The sequence below is a fragment of the Garra rufa genome, unplaced genomic scaffold (assembly GCF_049309525.1).
Source record: "Garra rufa unplaced genomic scaffold, GarRuf1.0 hap1_unplaced_002, whole genome shotgun sequence".
NCBI classification, from domain to species: domain Eukaryota; kingdom Metazoa; phylum Chordata; class Actinopteri; order Cypriniformes; family Cyprinidae; genus Garra; species Garra rufa.
In genome coordinates this window covers 7,211,513-7,224,293 of record NW_027394277.1, presented here as the reverse complement: position 1 = coordinate 7,224,293, position 12,781 = coordinate 7,211,513, and the positions used below count along the sequence as shown (strand labels likewise).

At 54.2% G+C, this 12,781-nt stretch overlaps 1 protein-coding gene and 30 non-coding genes across 31 annotated transcripts in view; 1 reads left to right on the top strand and 30 right to left on the bottom strand.

The window, feature by feature from the left end:
- The window catches only part of LOC141305341 (uncharacterized), a 587,365-nt gene that overhangs the window by 66,403 nt on the left and 508,181 nt on the right, over positions 1-12,781 (top strand). The gene's annotated exons all lie outside the window — the stretch shown is intronic.
- trnat-agu (transfer RNA threonine (anticodon AGU)) lies at positions 166-239 on the bottom strand. Its single transcript has one exon. It is a non-coding gene; the product is annotated as a tRNA-Thr (tRNA).
- Positions 619-692, bottom strand: trnat-ugu (transfer RNA threonine (anticodon UGU)). The gene has a single exon. It is a non-coding gene; the product is annotated as a tRNA-Thr (tRNA).
- trnat-agu (transfer RNA threonine (anticodon AGU)) lies at positions 1,113-1,186 on the bottom strand. Its single transcript has one exon. It is a non-coding gene; the product is annotated as a tRNA-Thr (tRNA).
- Positions 1,448-1,537, bottom strand: trnar-ucu (transfer RNA arginine (anticodon UCU)). The gene is given in 2 exon segments: positions 1,448-1,483; positions 1,501-1,537. It is a non-coding gene; the product is annotated as a tRNA-Arg (tRNA).
- Positions 1,718-1,791, bottom strand: trnat-ugu (transfer RNA threonine (anticodon UGU)). Its single transcript has one exon. It is a non-coding gene; the product is annotated as a tRNA-Thr (tRNA).
- trnat-cgu (transfer RNA threonine (anticodon CGU)) lies at positions 2,213-2,286 on the bottom strand. Its single transcript has one exon. It is a non-coding gene; the product is annotated as a tRNA-Thr (tRNA).
- trnat-agu (transfer RNA threonine (anticodon AGU)) lies at positions 2,823-2,896 on the bottom strand. Its single transcript has one exon. It is a non-coding gene; the product is annotated as a tRNA-Thr (tRNA).
- Positions 3,276-3,349, bottom strand: trnat-ugu (transfer RNA threonine (anticodon UGU)). Its single transcript has one exon. It is a non-coding gene; the product is annotated as a tRNA-Thr (tRNA).
- On the bottom strand, positions 3,767-3,840 carry trnat-agu (transfer RNA threonine (anticodon AGU)). The gene has a single exon. It is a non-coding gene; the product is annotated as a tRNA-Thr (tRNA).
- trnar-ucu (transfer RNA arginine (anticodon UCU)) lies at positions 4,102-4,191 on the bottom strand. The gene is given in 2 exon segments: positions 4,102-4,137; positions 4,155-4,191. It is a non-coding gene; the product is annotated as a tRNA-Arg (tRNA).
- Positions 4,372-4,445, bottom strand: trnat-ugu (transfer RNA threonine (anticodon UGU)). Its single transcript has one exon. It is a non-coding gene; the product is annotated as a tRNA-Thr (tRNA).
- On the bottom strand, positions 4,867-4,940 carry trnat-cgu (transfer RNA threonine (anticodon CGU)). The gene has a single exon. It is a non-coding gene; the product is annotated as a tRNA-Thr (tRNA).
- trnat-agu (transfer RNA threonine (anticodon AGU)) lies at positions 5,470-5,543 on the bottom strand. The gene has a single exon. It is a non-coding gene; the product is annotated as a tRNA-Thr (tRNA).
- Positions 5,923-5,996, bottom strand: trnat-ugu (transfer RNA threonine (anticodon UGU)). Its single transcript has one exon. It is a non-coding gene; the product is annotated as a tRNA-Thr (tRNA).
- Positions 6,417-6,490, bottom strand: trnat-agu (transfer RNA threonine (anticodon AGU)). The gene has a single exon. It is a non-coding gene; the product is annotated as a tRNA-Thr (tRNA).
- On the bottom strand, positions 6,752-6,841 carry trnar-ucu (transfer RNA arginine (anticodon UCU)). Its single transcript is given in 2 exon segments — positions 6,752-6,787; positions 6,805-6,841. It is a non-coding gene; the product is annotated as a tRNA-Arg (tRNA).
- trnat-ugu (transfer RNA threonine (anticodon UGU)) lies at positions 7,022-7,095 on the bottom strand. Its single transcript has one exon. It is a non-coding gene; the product is annotated as a tRNA-Thr (tRNA).
- On the bottom strand, positions 7,516-7,589 carry trnat-agu (transfer RNA threonine (anticodon AGU)). The gene has a single exon. It is a non-coding gene; the product is annotated as a tRNA-Thr (tRNA).
- On the bottom strand, positions 7,851-7,940 carry trnar-ucu (transfer RNA arginine (anticodon UCU)). The gene is given in 2 exon segments: positions 7,851-7,886; positions 7,904-7,940. It is a non-coding gene; the product is annotated as a tRNA-Arg (tRNA).
- On the bottom strand, positions 8,121-8,194 carry trnat-ugu (transfer RNA threonine (anticodon UGU)). The gene has a single exon. It is a non-coding gene; the product is annotated as a tRNA-Thr (tRNA).
- Positions 8,616-8,689, bottom strand: trnat-cgu (transfer RNA threonine (anticodon CGU)). The gene has a single exon. It is a non-coding gene; the product is annotated as a tRNA-Thr (tRNA).
- trnat-agu (transfer RNA threonine (anticodon AGU)) lies at positions 9,226-9,299 on the bottom strand. The gene has a single exon. It is a non-coding gene; the product is annotated as a tRNA-Thr (tRNA).
- Positions 9,463-9,536, bottom strand: trnat-agu (transfer RNA threonine (anticodon AGU)). Its single transcript has one exon. It is a non-coding gene; the product is annotated as a tRNA-Thr (tRNA).
- On the bottom strand, positions 9,916-9,989 carry trnat-ugu (transfer RNA threonine (anticodon UGU)). The gene has a single exon. It is a non-coding gene; the product is annotated as a tRNA-Thr (tRNA).
- Positions 10,410-10,483, bottom strand: trnat-agu (transfer RNA threonine (anticodon AGU)). The gene has a single exon. It is a non-coding gene; the product is annotated as a tRNA-Thr (tRNA).
- trnar-ucu (transfer RNA arginine (anticodon UCU)) lies at positions 10,744-10,833 on the bottom strand. The gene is given in 2 exon segments: positions 10,744-10,779; positions 10,797-10,833. It is a non-coding gene; the product is annotated as a tRNA-Arg (tRNA).
- trnat-ugu (transfer RNA threonine (anticodon UGU)) lies at positions 11,014-11,087 on the bottom strand. The gene has a single exon. It is a non-coding gene; the product is annotated as a tRNA-Thr (tRNA).
- Positions 11,509-11,582, bottom strand: trnat-cgu (transfer RNA threonine (anticodon CGU)). The gene has a single exon. It is a non-coding gene; the product is annotated as a tRNA-Thr (tRNA).
- On the bottom strand, positions 12,112-12,185 carry trnat-agu (transfer RNA threonine (anticodon AGU)). Its single transcript has one exon. It is a non-coding gene; the product is annotated as a tRNA-Thr (tRNA).
- Positions 12,565-12,638, bottom strand: trnat-ugu (transfer RNA threonine (anticodon UGU)). The gene has a single exon. It is a non-coding gene; the product is annotated as a tRNA-Thr (tRNA).

The window sequence follows — 12,781 nt, the reverse complement described above, 5'->3', positions numbered from 1 at the left end:
CACGGCGCCTCCTCGGTGAGACTCGATAGCCTGGGATGCTATCCTCCAAAAGCAGGTGAGAGGGTAGAGTTGAAAGAGAAACCTCCCGCGGTCCACAAGCTCCTCTGTGTCCCCGTTCGCTTTTTGGTAAAGCACGAGCTCGGCTGTATTGTGGCGCGCAACCAAAGGCACCGCTGGGATTCGAACCCAGGATCTCCTGTTTACTAGACAGGCGCTTTAACCAACTAAGCCACGGCGCCACCCCGCATGCTAGGCGAGGGGAGGGCGGCTTAGAGGATTCATGAATCAACACTTCGAACGTCCTGCTGCCTTCACTTGATGCAAGACAGTGATTGCCATACCTCACTGAATTGGATCTTGGGCATGTTTTGCTACCTTTTAAATATGATTGACATTTTTTTTTTAAATCAATGTACGCTGAGAACAGGAGGCCTCAAAATGGTTTATGCCAGGCTGGGCCACTGAGGGCTTTTCTTAAAGATTTGTGCCCGTCCAGCTCAACCGAGTGGCACGCTGTGTGGGCAGAAAGACAGGTCCTCAGGTCTTTGCACGGTTCAAAAACAGAGCGTCGCCGGGGTCCCCATCCAACAGCGAGGCCAGAGACAGCCACCGGTGGAAAGGCACCGCTGGGATTCGAACCCCGGATCTCCTGTTTACAAGACAGGCGCTTTGACCAGCTAAGCCACGGCGCCTCCTCGGTAGGACCTGTTAGCCTGCGATGCTATCCTCCAAAAGCAGGTGAGAGGGTAGTGTTGCAAGAGAAACCTCCCGCGGTCCACAAGCTCCTCTATGTCGCCATACGCCGTCCGTTTTTTGGTAAAACACGAGCTCGGCTGTATTGTGGTGCGCAACCAAAGGCATCGCTGGGATTCGAAACGCAGGATCTCCTGTTTACTAGGCTAGCCTGGAAGCACGTTCGCCCTATGGGAAGGCGACTCAGACGATCCAGGCTTCCAGAGAAGAGGCCAGGGGTTGGCTGACTGGGCGCTGGACAGCTTTAAGGCGTTTGCCGACAACTGAGTTGGGGCGGTTAGCAAAATTAACCACTCGCTGCCCCTGCTTGCGGGTCGCTTTCGGAAAAGCTTGCGCTTGCTGGGCTGGAACCCCGCCCAAGGCACCGCTGGGATTTAAACCCAGGATCTCGTGTTTACTAGACAGGCGCTTTAACCAACTAAGCCACGGCGCCACCCCGCATGCTAGGCGAGGGGAGGGTGGCTTAGAGGATTCATGAATCAACACTTCGAACGTCCTGCTGCCTTCACTTGATGCAATACAGTGATTGCCATACCTCACTGAATTGGATCTTGGGCATGTTTTGCTACCTTTTAAATATGATTGACATTTTTTTTTTAAATCAATGTACGTTGAGAACAGGAGGCCTCAAAATGGTTTCTGCTGTCCGAGAGCAACACTGCGCAGTACGGGCTTAACAAAATGCCAAAAAGCAAGACTCTGGTGGGACTCGAACCCACAACCTTTGAATGGCCTCATCTGGCAGTCTAGAAGTCCAATGTGCTATCCATTGCGCCACAGAGCCCGTCGGTATGCCAGGCTGGGCCACTGAGGGCTTTTCTTAAAGATTTGTGCCCGTCCAGCTCAACCGAGTGCCACGCTGTGTGGGCAGAAAGACAGGTCCTCAGGTCTTTGCACGGTTCAAAAACAGAGCGTCGCCGGGGTCCCCATTCAACAGCGAGGCCAGAGACAGCCACCGGTGGAAAGGCACCGCTGGGATTCGAACCCAGGATCTCCTGTTTACAAGACAGGCGCTTTGACCAGCTAAGCCACGGCGCCTCCTCGGTGGGACCCGTTAGCCTGCGATGCTATCCTCCAAAAGCAGGTGAGAGGGTAGTGTTGCAAGCGAAACCTCCCGCGGTCCACAAGCTCCTCTGTGTCGCCATTCGCCGTCCGTTTTTTGGTAAAGCACGAGCTCGGCTGTATTGTGGTGCGCAACCAAAGGCATCGCTGGGATTCGAAACGCAGGATCTCCTGTTTACTAGGCTAGCCTGGAAGCACGTTCGCCCTACGGGAAGGTGACTCAGACGATCCAGGCTTCCAGAGAAGAGGCCAGGGGTTGGCTGACTGGGCGCTGGACAGCTTTAAGGCGTTTGCCGACAACTGAGTCGGGGTCGGTTAGCAAAATTAACCACTCGCTGCCCCTGCTTGCGGGTCGCTTTCGGAAAGAATTGCGCTTGCTGGGCTGGAACCCCGCCCAAGGCACCGCTGGGATTTGAACCCAGGATCTCCTGTTTACGAGACAGGTGCTTTAACCAACTAAGCCACGGCGCCAAACCACAAGCAGGGTTATCGGGACAGTGACTCAGAGGGTTAAAACATCCAGAGGCGGATGCTAAAAGAAAATGTCTACAAATTTCTACTGCCTGAGGGCAAAACTCCACAGTATGAGAGCTACCAGAAAGCCACGACTCTGGTGAGACTTGAACCCAAAACCATTGAATGACCTCATCTGGCAGTGACTCAGAGGATGCATGAATCAACACTTCAAACATCCTGTTGCGTGCACAGAAAGACAGGTCCTCAGGTCTGTGCACAGCGGAGGCAGGCTTACTGGACTGGAGCGCCACCCCAGGCACCGTTGGGATTCGAACCTAGGATCTCCTGTGTACTACAGAGGAGCTTTAACCAACTAAGCCACGGCGCCTCCTCGGTGAGACCCGATAGCCTGGGATGCTATCCTCCAAAAGCAGGTGAGAGGGTAGTGTTGCAAGAGAAACCTCCCGCGGTCCACAAGCTCCTCTGTGTCCCCGTTCGCCGTCCGTTTTTTGGTAAAGCACGAGCTCGGCTGTATTGTGGCGCGCAACCAAAGGCACCGCTGGGATTCGAACCCAGGATCTCCTGTTTACTAGACAGGCGCTTTAACCAACTAAGCCACGGCTCCACCCCGCATGCTAGGCGAGGGGAGGGCGGCTTAGAGGATTCATGAATCAACACTTCGAACGTCCTGCTGCCTTCACTTGATGCAAGACAGTGATTGCCATACCTCACTGAATTGGATCTTGGGCATGTTTTGCTACCTTTTAAATATGATTGACATTTTTTTTTTAAATCAATGTACGCTGAGAACAGGAGGCCTCAAAATGGTTTATGCCAGGCTGGGCCACTGAGGGCTTTTCTTAAAGATTTGTGCCCGTCCAGCTCAACCGAGTGCCACGCTGTGTGGGCAGAAAGACAGGTCCTCAGGTCTTTGCACGGTTCAAAAACAGAGCGTCGCCAGGGTCCCCATTCAACAGCGAGGCCAGAGACAGCCACCGGTGGAAAGGCACCGCTGGGATTCGAACCCAGGATCTCCTGTTTACAAGACAGGCGCTTTGACCAGCTAAGCCACGGCGCCTCCTCGGTAGGACCTGTTAGCCTGCGATGCTATCCTCCAAAAGCAGGTGAGAGGGTAGTGTTGCAAGAGAAACCTCCCGCGGTCCACAAGCTCCTCTATGTCGCCATACGCCGTTTTTTGGTAAAACACGAGCTCGGCTGTATTGTGGTGCGCAACCAAAGGCATCGCTGGGATTCGAAACGCAGGATCTTCTGTTTACTAGGCTAGCCTGGAAGCACGTTCGCCCTACGGGAAGGCGACTCAGACGATCCAGGCTTCCAGAGAAGAGGCCAGGGGTTGGCTGACTGGGCGCTGGACAGCTTTAAGGCGTTTGCCGACAACTGAGTCGGGGTCGGTTAGCAAAATTAACCACTCGCTGCCCCTGCTTGCGGGTCGCTTTCGGAAAAGCTTGCGCTTGCTGGGCTGGAACCCCGCCCAAGGCACCGCTGGGATTTAAACCCAGGATCTCGTGTTTACTAGACAGGCGCTTTAACCAACTAAGCCACGGCGCCACCCCGCATGCTAGGCGAGGGGAGGGTGGCTTAGAGGATTCATGAATCAACACTTCGAACGTCCTGCTGCCTTCACTTGATGCAAGACAGTGATTGCCATACCTCACTGAATTGGATCTTGGGCATGTTTTGCTACCTTTTAAATATGATTGACATTTTTTTTTTAAATCAATGTACGTTGAGAACAGGAGGCCTCAAAATGGTTTCTGCTGTCCGAGAGCAACACTGCGCAGTACGGGCTTAACAAAATGCCAAAAAGCAAGACTCTGGTGGGACTCGAACCCACAACCTTTGAATGGCCTCATCTGGCAGTCTAGAAGTCCAATGCGCTATCCATTGCGCCACAGAGCCCGTCGGTATGCCAGGCTGGGCCACTGAGGGCTTTTCTTAAAGATTTGTGCCCGTCCAGCTCAACCGAGTGCCACGCTGTGTGGGCAGAAAGACAGGTCCTCAGGTCTTTGCACGGTTCAAAAACAGAGCGTCGCCGGGGTCCCCATTCAACAGCGAGGCCAGAGACAGCCACCGGTGGAAAGGCACCGCTGGGATTCGAACCCAGGATCTCCTGTTTACAAGACAGGCGCTTTGACCAGCTAAGCCACAGCGCCTCCTCGGTGGGACCAGTTAGCCTGTGATGCTATCCTCCAAAAGCAGGTGAGAGGGTAGTGTTGCAAGAGAAACCTCCCGCGGTCCACAAGCTCCTCTGTGTCGCCATTCGCTGTCCGTTTTTTGGTAAAGCACGAGCTCGGCTGTATTGTGGTGCGCAACCAAAGGTATCGCTGGGATTTCGAAACGCAGGATCTCCTGTTTACTAGACTAGCCTGGAAGCACGTTCGCCCTACGGGAAGGCGACTCAGACGATCCAGGCTTCCAGAGAAGAGGCCAGGGGTTGGCTGACTGGGCGCTGGACAGCTTTAAGGCGTTTGCCGACAACTGAGTCGGGGCGGTTAGCAAAATTATCCACTCGCTGCCCCTGCTTGCGGGTCGCTTTCAGAAAGAATTGCGCTTGCTGGGCTGGAACCCCGCCCAAGGCACCGCTGGGATTTGAACCCAGGATCTCCTGTTTACGAGACAGGTGTTTTAACCAACTAAGCCACGGCGCCAAACCACAAGCAGGGTTATCGGGACAGTGACTCAGAGGGTTAAAACATCCAGAGGCGGATGCTAAAAGAAAATGTCTACAAATTTCTACTGCCTGAGGGCAAAACTCCACAGTATGAGAGCTACCAGAAAGCCACGACTCTGGTGAGACTTGAACCCAAAACCATTGAATGACCTCATCTGGCAGTGACTTAGAGGATGCATGAATCAACACTTCAAACATCCTGTTGCGTGCACAGAAAGACAGGTCCTCAGGTCTGTGCACAGCGGAGGCAGGCTTACTGGACTGGAGCGCCACCCCAGGCACCGTTGGGATTCGAACCTAGGATCTCCTGTGTACTACAGAGGAGCTTTAACCAACTAAGCCACGGCGCCTCCTCGGTGAGACTCGATAGCCTGGGATGCTATCCTCCAAAAGCAGGTGAGAGGGTAGAGTTGCAAGAGAAACCTCCCGCGGTCCACAAGCTCCTCTGTGTCCCCGTTCGCTTTTTGGTAAAGCACGAGCTCGGCTGTATTGTGGCGCGCAACCAAAGGCACCGCTGGGATTCGAACCCAGGATCTCCTGTTTACTAGACAGGCGCTTTAACCAACTAAGCCACGGCGCCACCCCGCATGCTAGGCGAGGGGAGGGCGGCTTAGAGGATTCATGAATCAACACTTCGAACGTCCTGCTGCCTTCACTTGATGCAAGACAGTGATTGCCATACCTCACTGAATTGGATCTTGGGCATGTTTTGCTACCTTTTAAATATGATTGACATTTTTTTTTTAAATCAATGTACGCTGAGAACAGGAGGCCTCAAAATGGTTTATGCCAGGCTGGGCCACTGAGGGCTTTTCTTAAAGATTTGTGCCCGTCCAGCTCAACCGAGTGGCACGCTGTGTGGGCAGAAAGACAGGTCCTCAGGTCTTTGCACGGTTCAAAAACAGAGCGTCGCCGGGGTCCCCATTCAACAGCGAGGCCAGAGACAGCCACCGGTGGAAAGGCACCGCTGGGATTCGAACCCCGGATCTCCTGTTTACAAGACAGGCGCTTTGACCAGCTAAGCCACGGCGCCTCCTCGGTAGGACCTGTTAGCCTGCGATGCTATCCTCCAAAAGCAGGTGAGAGGGTAGTGTTGCAAGAGAAACCTCCCGCGGTCCACAAGCTCCTCTATGTCGCCATACGCCGTCCGTTTTTTGGTAAAACACGAGCTCGGCTGTATTGTGGTGCGCAACCAAAGGCATCGCTGGGATTCGAAACGCAGGATCTCCTGTTTACTAGGCTAGCCTGGAAGCACGTTCGCCCTACGGGAAGGCGACTCAGACGATCCAGGCTTCCAGAGAAGAGGCCAGGGGTTGGCTGACTGGGCGCTGGACAGCTTTAAGGCGTTTGCCGACAACTGAGTCGGGGCGGTTAGCAAAATTAACCACTCGCTGCCCCTGCTTGCGGGTCGCTTTCGGAAAAGCTTGCGCTTGCTGGGCTGGAACCCCGCCCAAGGCACCGCTGGGATTTAAACCCAGGATCTCGTGTTTACTAGACAGGCGCTTTAACCAACTAAGCCACGGCGCCACCCCGCATGCTAGGCGAGGGGAGGGTGGCTTAGAGGATTCATGAATCAACACTTCGAACGTCCTGCTGCCTTCACTTGATGCAAGACAGTGATTGCCATACCTCACTGAATTGGATCTTGGGCATGTTTTGCTACCTTTTAAATATGATTGACATTTTTTTTTAAAATCAATGTACGTTGAGAACAGGAGGCCTCAAAATGGTTTCTGCTGTCCGAGAGCAACACTGCGCAGTACGGACTTAACAAAATGCCAAAAAGCAAGACTCTGGTGGGACTCGAACCCACAACCTTTGAATGGCCTCATCTGGCAGTCTAGAAGTCCAATGTGCTATCCATTGCGCCACAGAGCCCGTCGGTATGCCAGGCTGGGCCACTGAGGGCTTTTCTTAAAGATTTGTGCCCGTCCAGCTCAACCGAGTGCCACGCTGTGTGGGCAGAAAGACAGGTCCTCAGGTCTTTGCACGGTTCAAAAACAGAGCGTCGCCGGGGTCCCCATTCAACAGCGAGGCCAGAGACAGCCACCGGTGGAAAGGCACCGCTGGGATTCGAACCCAGGATCTCCTGTTTACAAGACAGGCGCTTTGACCAGCTAAGCCACGGCGCCTCCTCGGTGGGACCCGTTAGCCTGCGATGCTATCCTCCAAAAGCAGGTGAGAGGGTAGTGTTGCAAGCGAAACCTCCCGCGGTCCACAAGCTCCTCTGTGTCGCCATTCGCCGTCCGTTTTTTGGTAAAGCACGAGCTCGGCTGTATTGTGGTGCGCAACCAAAGGCATCGCTGGGATTCGAAACGCAGGATCTCCTGTTTACTAGGCTAGCCTGGAAGCACGTTCGCCCTACGGGAAGGCGACTCAGACGATCCAGGCTTCCAGAGAAGAGGCCAGGGGTTGGCTGACTGGGCGCTGGACAGCTTTAAGGCGTTTGCCGACAACTGAGTCGGGGCGGTTAGCAAAATTAACCACTCGCTGCCCCTGCTTGCGGGTCGCTTTCGGAAAAGCTTGCGCTTGCTGGGCTGGAACCCCGCCCAAGGCACCGCTGGGATTTAAACCCAGGATCTCGTGTTTACTAGACAGGCGCTTTAACCAACTAAGCCACGGCGCCACCCCGCATGCTAGGCGAGGGGAGGGTGGCTTAGAGGATTCATGAATCAACACTTCGAACGTCCTGCTGCCTTCACTTGATGCAAGACAGTGATTGCCATACCTCACTGAATTGGATCTTGGGCATGTTTTGCTACCTTTTAAATATGATTGACATTTTTTTTTAAAATCAATGTACGTTGAGAACAGGAGGCCTCAAAATGGTTTCTGCTGTCCGAGAGCAACACTGCGCAGTACGGGCTTAACAAAATGCCAAAAAGCAAGACTCTGGTGGGACTCGAACCCACAACCTTTGAATGGCCTCATCTGGCAGTCTAGAAGTCCAATGCGCTATCCATTGCGCCACAGAGCCCGTCGGTATGCCAGGCTGGGCCACTGAGGGCTTTTCTTAAAGATTTGTGCCCGTCCAGCTCAACCGAGTGCCACGCTGTGTGGGCAGAAAGACAGGTCCTCAGGTCTTTGCACGGTTCAAAAACAGAGCGTCGCCGGGGTCCCCATTCAACAGCGAGGCCAGAGACAGCCACCGGTGGAAAGGCACCGCTGGGATTCGAACCCAGGATCTCCTGTTTACAAGACAGGCGCTTTGACCAGCTAAGCCACGGCGCCTCCTCGGTGGGACCCGTTAGCCTGCGATGCTATCCTCCAAAAGCAGGTGAGAGGGTAGTGTTGCAAGCGAAACCTCCCGCGGTCCACAAGCTCCTCTGTGTCGCCATTCGCCGTCCGTTTTTTGGTAAAGCACGAGCTCGGCTGTATTGTGGTGCGCAACCAAAGGCATCGCTGGGATTCGAAACGCAGGATCTCCTGTTTACTAGGCTAGCCTGGAAGCACGTTCGCCCTACGGGAAGGCGACTCAGACGATCCAGGCTTCCAGAGAAGAGGCCAGGGGTTGGCTGACTGGGCGCTGGACAGCTTTAAGGCGTTTGCCGACAACTGAGTCGGGGTCGGTTAGCAAAATTAACCACTCGCCGCCCCTGCTTGCGGGTCGCTTTCGGAAAGAATTGCGCTTGCTGGGCTGGAACCCCGCCCAAGGCACCGCTGGGATTTGAACCCAGGATCTCCTGTTTACGAGACAGGTGCTTTAACCAACTAAGCCACGGCGCCAAACCACAAGCAGGGTTATCGGGACAGTGACTCAGAGGGTTAAAACATCCAGAGGCGGATGCTAAAAGAAAATGTCTACAAATTTCTACTGCCTGAGGGCAAAACTCCACAGTATGAGAGCTACCAGAAAGCCACGACTCTGGTGAGACTTGAACCCAAAACCATTGAATGACCTCATCTGGCAGTGACTCAGAGGATGCATGAATCAACACTTCAAACATCCTGTTGCGTGCACAGAAAGACAGGTCCTCAGGTCTGTGCACAGCGGAGGCAGGCTTACTGGACTGGAGCGCCACCCCAGGCACCGTTGGGATTCGAACCTAGGATCTCCTGTGTACTACAGAGGAGCTTTAACCAACTAAGCCACGGCGCCTCCTCGGTGAGACTTGATAGCCTGGGATGCTATCCTCCAAAAGCAGGTGAGAGGGTAGTGTTGCAAGAGAAACCTCCCGCGGTCCACAAGCTCCTCTGTGTCCCCGTTCGCCGTCCGTTTTTTGGTAAAGCACGAGCTCGGCTGTATTGTGGCGCGCAACCAAAGGCACCGCTGGGATTCGAACCCAGGATCTCCTGTTTACTAGACAGGCGCTTTAACCAACTAAGCCACGGCGCCTCCTCGGTGAGACTCGATAGCCTGGGATGCTATCCTCCAAAAGCAGGTGAGAGGGTAGTGTTGCAAGAGAAACCTCCCGCGGTCCACAAGCTCCTCTGTGTCCCCGTTCGCCGTCCGTTTTTTGGTAAAGCACGAGCTCGGCTGTATTGTGGCGCGCAACCAAAGGCACCGCTGGGATTCGAACCCAGGATCTCCTGTTTACTAGACAGGCGCTTTAACCAACTAAGCCACGGCGCCACCCCGCATGCTAGGCGAGGGGAGGGCGGCTTAGAGGATTCATGAATCAACACTTCGAACGTCCTGCTGCCTTCACTTGATGCAAGACAGTGATTGCCATACCTCACTGAATTGGATCTTGGGCATGTTTTGCTACCTTTTAAATATGATTGACATTTTTTTTTTAAATCAATGTACGCTGAGAACAGGAGGCCTCAAAATGGTTTATGCCAGGCTGGGCCACTGAGGGCTTTTCTTAAAGATTTGTGCCCGTCCAGCTCAACCGAGTGCCACGCTGTGTGGGCAGAAAGACAGGTCCTCAGGTCTTTGCACGGTTCAAAAACAGAGCGTCGCCGGGGTCCCCATTCAACAGCGAGGCCAGAGACAGCCACCGGTGGAAAGGCACCGCTGGGATTCGAACCCAGGATCTCCTGTTTACAAGACAGGCGCTTTGACCAGCTAAGCCACGGCGCCTCCTCGGTAGGACCTGTTATCCTGCGATGCTATCCTTCAAAAGCAGGTGAGAGGGTAGTGTTGCAAGAGAAACCTCCCGCGGTCCACAAGCTCCTCTATGTCGCCATACGCCGTCCGTTTTTTGGTAAAACACGAGCTCGGCTGTATTGTGGTGCGCAACCAAAGGCATCGCTGGGATTCGAAACGCAGGATCTCCTGTTTACTAGGCTAGCCTGGAAGCACGTTCGCCCTACGGGAAGGCGACTCAGACGATCCAGGCTTCCAGAGAAGAGGCCAGGGGTTGGCTGACTGGGCGCTGGACAGCTTTAAGGCGTTTGCCGACAACTGAGTCGGGGCGGTTAGCAAAATTAACCACTCGCTGCCCCTGCTTGCGGGTCGCTTTCGGAAAAGCTTGCGCTTGCTGGGCTGGAACCCCGCCCAAGGCACCGCTGGGATTTAAACCCAGGATCTCGTGTTTACTAGACAGGCGCTTTAACCAACTAAGCCACGGCGCCACCCCGCATGCTAGGCGAGGGGAGGGTGGCTTAGAGGATTCATGAATCAACACTTCGAACGTCCTGCTGCCTTCACTTGATGCAAGACAGTGATTGCCATACCTCACTGAATTGGATCTTGGGCATGTTTTGCTACCTTTTAAATATGATTGACATTTTTTTTTAAATCAATGTACGTTGAGAACAGGAGGCCTCAAAATGGTTTCTGCTGTCCGAGAGCAACACTGCGCAGTACGGGCTTAACAAAATGCCAAAAAGCAAGACTCTGGTGGGACTCGAACCCACAACCTTTGAATGGCCTCATCTGGCAGTCTAGAAGTCCAATGCGCTATCCATTGCGCCACAGAGCCCGTCGGTATGCCAGGCTGGGCCACTGAGGGCTTTTCTTAAAGATTTGTGCCCGTCCAGCTCAACCGAGTGCCACGCTGTGTGGGCAGAAAGACAGGTCCTCAGGTCTTTGCACGGTTCAAAAACAGAGCGTCGCCGGGGTCCCCATTCAACAGCGAGGCCAGAGACAGCCACCGGTGGAAAGGCACCGCTGGGATTCGAACCCAGGATCTCCTGTTTACAAGACAGGCGCTTTGACCAGCTAAGCCACGGCGCCTCCTCGGTGGGACCCGTTAGCCTGCGATGCTATCCTCCAAAAGCAGGTGAGAGGGTAGTGTTGCAAGCGAAACCTCCCGCGGTCCACAAGCTCCTCTGTGTCGCCATTCGCCGTCCGTTTTTTGGTAAAGCACGAGCTCGGCTGTATTGTGGTGCGCAACCAAAGGCATCGCTGGGATTCGAAACGCAGGATCTCCTGTTTACTAGGCTAGCCTGGAAGCACGTTCGCCCTACGGGAAGGCGACTCAGACGATCCAGGCTTCCAGAGAAGAGGCCAGGGGTTGGCTGACTGGGCGCTGGACAGCTTTAAGGCGTTTGCCGACAACTGAGTCGGGGTCGGTTAGCAAAATTAACCACTCGCTGCCCCTGCTTGCGGGTCGCTTTCGGAAAGAATTGCGCTTGCTGGGCTGGAACCCCGCCCAAGGCACCGCTGGGATTTGAACCCAGGATCTCCTGTTTACGAGACAGGAGCTTTAACCAACTAAGCCACGGCGCCAAACCACAAGCAGGGTTATCGGGACAGTGACTCAGAGGGTTAAAACATCCAGAGGCGGATGCTAAAAGAAAATGTCTACAAATTTCTACTGCCTGAGGGCAAAACTCCACAGTATGAGAGCTACCAGAAAGCCACGACTCTGGTGAGACTTGAACCCAAAACCATTGAATGACCTCATCTGGCAGTGACTCAGAGGATGCATGAATCAACACTTCAAACATCCTGTTGCGTGCACAGAAAGACAGGTCCTCAGGTCTGTGCACAGCGGAGGCAGGCTTACTGGACTGGAGCGCCACCCCAGGCACCGTTGGGATTCGAACCTAGGATCTCCTGTGTACTACAGAGGAGCTTTAACCAACTAAGCCACGGCGCCTCCTCGGTGAGACCCGATAGCCTGGGATGCTATCCTCCAAAAGCAGGTGAGAGGGTAGTGTTGCAAGAGAAACCTCCCGCGGTCCACAAGCTCCTCTGTGTCCCCGTTCGCTTTTTGGTAAAGCACGAGCTCGGCTGTATTGTGGCGCGCAACCAAAGGCACCGCTGGGATTCGAACCCAGGATCTCCTGTTTACTAGACAGGCGCTTTAACCAACTAAGCCACGGCGCCACCCCGCATGCTAGGCGAGGGGAGGGCGGCTTAGAGGATTCATGAATCAACACTTCGAACGTCCTGCTGCCTTCACTTGATGCAAGACAGTGATTGCCATACCTCACTGAATTGGATCTTGGGCATGTTTTGCTACCTTTTAAATATGATTGACATTTTTTTTTTAAATCAATGTACGCTGAGAACAGGAGGCCTCAAAATGGTTTATGCCAGGCTGGGCCACTGAGGGCTTTTCTTAAAGATTTGTGCCCGTCCAGCTCAACCGAGTGGCACGCTGTGTGGGCAGAAAGACAGGTCCTCAGGTCTTTGCACGGTTCAAAAACAGAGCGTCGCCGGGGTCCCCATTCAACAGCGAGGCCAGAGACAGCCACCGGTGGAAAGGCACCGCTGGGATTCGAACCCAGGATCTCCTGTTTACAAGACAGGCGCTTTGACCAGCTAAGCCACGGCGCCTCCTCGGTAGGACCTGTTAGCCTGCGATGCTATCCTCCAAAAGCAGGTGAGAGGGTAGTGTTGCAAGAGAAACCTCCCGCGGTCCACAAGCTCCTCTATGTCGCCATACGACGTCCGTTTTTTGGTAAAACACGAGCTCGGCT